The following is a 4,829-nucleotide window of genomic DNA, read 5'->3' as shown; positions in this document are numbered from 1 at the left end:
GTGAGAGGTGGTGGCTGGGCTGGGGGAGAACAGCTGCGGCAGATGCACACTGCAGCATCTGCATCCGGGTCCAGAGGCAAGTCCTTGCTGCAGGAAGAGGAGTCGCTGCCGGCCACTAAGTCTGTGGCAAGGCTCTGCCCTCCCTCCTGCTGTCCTCACAGTGAAGGGACCTGGAGGTGCTTCTTGGTGAGGGCAGTGTGGAGGGTCCCCACCCCTGCATCCCCCCAGCTTGCAAGGTGCCAGATGAGAGCTCCTGTGGCATCCTGGCAAGGAGCAATGGGAGAAAGGGCACAGAGGGGAGGTGAGTGGGAGTGGGATAGGTAGCAATAGGCACCCTCCTTCCTTTTCAGACCATTTAAATCACAACTGTGAGTGTATGCACAGTGGGGGCCATGCTGCGGGAGCTGAGCTGTAACACCATTGGTGCCGGGGACTGGCCAGGAGCCTTGTGGGGCAGTGCCCTGCTCTCCAGCTTATTCACACTCAGAAATGCTGCACGTGTCTGCAGCGGTGACAACAGCAGCCTCTAGGCCCTACCAGCTGCTTCCAGACACATCAGATGCTCATCCTCCTTCCCCTTTCCCCAAGATGCTCCCCACCTCCTGCTCCCTTCTCCTACTCTGCCAGACCTACAGTTGTCCCCTTTCTCTATGCAGAGGCTCAATCACAAGTTGCCAGGACTAATTTCTGCTTGGATTCAAAGGGCGTCATCATTGCTGTGTGTTTCTCAGTGTGACTGAGAGTTGTTTTCCTCTCAGCTGCCCCCTTATTCCAACTGGGAGGTTAGGGACCAATACCCTCCTGCTTCCTCCATCTCAAATCTTTCACTTCCCAGGTTCCCTTTCAAATTCTCAGGGTCCACAAATCCATGTCCCAAAGGAGGATTTTCTCTTCTCCTTTCCTGTTGCTGTGCCAACCAGCATAGCTGCAGTGATGGCTGATATCCCAGCAATGGAAAAACTATGTTTCTCCTTATATTTGTGTGTGTATAGTTGTGTTTGCACAGGCGTGAGCACTGGGAAATGTTTGTGTGCGCGCCCATAAAAGCAGGGAGCGCAGATAGGTACCCGGGAGTGCAGCAGTAGGAGAGTTTGTTTGCAAGTGGGTGTATGCAAGCTATGTGTGTGTATCTATGGAGCTGGTCCAGTCTTAGAAATGTGGGTGTGAGCCAAGAAATTGGAAAATGGATATTTACAGATCTCCATATTTACTGGTACAGCAGCTGAGCTGTATAGTGCTTAGGAGATGAGGGTGATAAACTGAACAGAGTCCAGACCTGTTAAGTTATATATGTACTTAGGATACTACTGGGGAGGGAGAGGCCTGGGCAGGCTTGTGTCTGCCATAGCGAGTGCTGGTACACAAATGTACTTCACTTACAGTGGAGCCCGCTGAGGAAGGAGTGCGCGTGTGTATGCAGAGCAAGAGGGCAGCCACGCTGCCTGCCTGTATGCAGCAGAGTGTGCCTGCCCATGGGGACCGGTGATGGCTCAGGGCACATGCCTTGTGCAGTAGCCAGCATGCACAAGCCCAACAGACAGTGGCAAGGCACGGTGGCTGCTTCTGCCTGCTTGTTCCCGGGTCCTGCACCGAGCAGCTGCATCCTTTGCCTGCAGCAGCAGATGGCAGGACACGGTCTTAATTTATTTAAAACTGTAAACCCATTTCTAGAGACTGCACTGATCCACAGCTCAGCATCATGGTGGCTGGGGATGTTCTCTGTGAACTACTGCCATTTTCACTTGCGCAGGTCTCTGTGTTTGTACCGTGGCAGAGCTGTGTTTGTCTTCCCCAGAAACGCAGGGACACGGGTGCTAGGGGAAGGGTGGCTGCAGGACACCTTTGTGTCATTGCACAGGCAGTCCTGGAGCCACAGCTACATTTGAGGAAAGCTGAATCTGCCAAATTATCTGTAGCTCTTTTCTGCCAGGTCTTATCATGATATAGTGAACAGGTCAGACAGGGCAGGTCTCCAAAGCATTCTTTTTTTTTTCCTTCCAGCAGAAGCTCTTGCTGCAAGCCTGGCACAACAAACCCCAAATAATCCCAGGGAGTTTTACTATTTTCTTGTGCAGACAGGGTCAGAGACTAAAGCTCCAATCTAAATAATCTAATCCCAGAGATAATCCTTTCACTCTCATCTCCAATCCAGTACCAGGGAGGCTTCCAAATAGCTCCACTGGGCAGGGCAGGGCCGGTCCCCTCTGGGCACCTGAGCCCCATAGCCCTGTGTGGGTCAGGAGCTGGCCCAGGCAGTGGCTGACTTCTTAGATGTCTTGTTAGCCATGAGGTCTGCTTCTGACCCACACGTCTCCATTGCTCTTTTTGGACATCCCAAATCCCGATCCCTTTTTTCCTGCAGTAAACAGCTAATACCCAAAACACATGCCCCACACCGCTTGTGAATGAGCAGGGCTGTAGACCAGGCAGGATCGATTCAAGACTGAGAGTTATTTTGGCACAGCTGCCAGGGGACAGGGAGAGATCAAGGGATTGAGAAGACAACCCTGAGCCTTTTGCTTCTAGGTTACTGGTGTAAATCCAGCCTTCATCAAGGTACTGATGGCTCAGTGTATTAGTAACAGGATCCAGAGCCTTTGACATCTGGGCCACAAGCTGGCATCAAGTTGTTGGTGACCGCAAGTAATGATTCAGGGGCAGCAGTGTAGGACACCGTGGACGCAGGCCATCGCAGCACGTCTGCCATCCTCTGCCAGCGGCCGTGGCCAGACTGTGAGCCAGGGCGAGTGCTCCTCCTGCACCCAGATGAGCGCAGCCACTATCCCTCCTCGCTTGCAGCTGCTCAGTTAATCCCTCTTGCTTCATGGGGGGCTGATGATTCTTGGGAAATAATCATCCAGGCTAGTTATTAGAAGATGCTCTGACTGAGGAGGCAGAGGAGGTATTGCAATGCTCAGTGCCTTGCCTTCTAAAAAGGCTGAGTCCTTGGCTGGAGGGGAAAGAGAGGGTTTTGCCCTCTGTTCAAGGAGGGGAACTCTTCCTCTTCAAGGAAACTCTTTTCAAGGAAGAGTTGCTGATATTTTGCTGTGAGATGTACAGGAGCCCCAGCAGCCCTCAACAGGGACCCCAAGCTTGGCACAGCCACAAAAGCCCCTGGTGACACTCTGTTTAGCTCTCAGCTGCCCTTGTACATATCTGGGACCAAAAAGGCCCCTTCAGCTGAGGGACCCATCTTGGTCATACCTAAATGTTAGCTAGTAAATCCCTTCACGTCTGAATTCCAGTTTGATGCTGGGTTTGTAATGAAGCCCCAGTCACCGGCTGCATGGCCCCTGTGCCCACAAAGGCAGCGAAGTCCCACTGCGAGCTTCATGCTCCTCAGCTCACCGAGAGGCACAACAGGGCTTCAGCCAGGCTCTGCCCAGCCCATGCGTGTGTAATTTCAACCCCACCATCTCCTCAGCCCACTGGTGATTCACACCATCCCTCTTACTTCACTTTTGCAGCTCACGATGGTAACCTGACCCGAGTGCATTGCAGTTTAAGCTAAGAAATCTTGAGAGCTTACGGAAGATCGTCTGTAATTAGTACAAATGAGCTCTAATGAGGCCTCCCTCTGCCTTGCCAACTGGACAGCATTGTTCTGGCCACAGCTGCTCGCACTCCTTTGCTAACTGAACTTGGGGGACGCCCAATAGGTCACAAACACACCAGGGATAAGGGAGATTAGTCTGGATTTGATCAGATGCTGCCAGGGCTGGGGTCTGTATCACTGGGATGATTTGCCAGGAGCCAGTGTGAGGTGGCTTAATCTGGAGAGGTGGCAGCATGTGCGTTTTCCACTGTTTTTCTGGATGTGGTTTCCTAAGCCACCTTGCAGTTTCAGGAACCCCTCTTCCCAGCAGCAGTGCTGGCGTGGGATCGCAGCAGGGCCGTGTCTGCACCGACCCAGTTACACCACCAGCCCAAGAGCCGATGTGACAGCAGCAAGGATGTGCTCTGGGGCCCACTCCGACCTGGGCAGAGCAGGTTAGGGAGCAGGGGGTGGGTGGTTACTCCCCCTCACCAAACTGACTTCACTTCTCCAAGGCTGTGACCTGTTAAGAGACCTCCTAAGTGCATTACAAAACCAACAAGCCCATTTAATTCACAATGTGCAGCACTAAGTCTTTATTTCTAAAGGCAAATGCACTGTGGAAGAACCAAAAACATCATTGGGACTTAGGAGCAGCTGCTACCGATGCAAATGGTGACCAAAGTGTGGGCACAAGGCCTGGCTGGTGTCTGAAGCTGCGGGGAACACCGAGATCAGACAGAAGGGCAAACATGGCAGCAAACATTACGTTATCTGCTCCTCTGCACTGCACAGTGAGTGAGTTTCATCCGATCGCCATCTGCAATGTCTCACTCCAGCCCTCCCAAGACCTCGCCAAGGTTCTCCAGAAAAAAACCACGGAATCTTATGTTCTCCTGTAAAATACAACACAGGGAGGAAAAAAGTAATCACTGGCACTGTCACAGTTAGCTCCCCACCTTCCTCTTTTATTGGCTGTTTTACTCCTCAAGTAGATTACTGTGGTCCAAAGTGGTTGCACATCACCCAGCTGCCTCACTCCTTACCAGGCGGGCTGGTAGCTGCCTTTTCCCATACTCCATACCAGGGACGAACGGGGGAACCAGCGTATTTTGTCGAGGCAGAGAATCGGTGCTGTTCAGAGTACGGTGGACACGAAGCTACAGGGATGTAACGAGAAGCCCCCCCCGACGGCAGCGGGGAGCTCCCACTCCCCCATCTCCGCCCCCGGCCGCTTCCCCAAGCGCCCAGCCCTGCCCGCACCGGCTCCCTCCCGCCCGCGGGGCCCGGGCCC

The sequence above is a fragment of the Balearica regulorum genome, chromosome 17, assembly GCF_011004875.1.
Source record: "Balearica regulorum gibbericeps isolate bBalReg1 chromosome 17, bBalReg1.pri, whole genome shotgun sequence".
NCBI lineage: Eukaryota > Metazoa > Chordata > Aves > Gruiformes > Gruidae > Balearica > Balearica regulorum.
The sequence above is the reverse complement of the archived record's forward strand: the minus strand, read 5'-3'. Positions refer to the sequence as shown.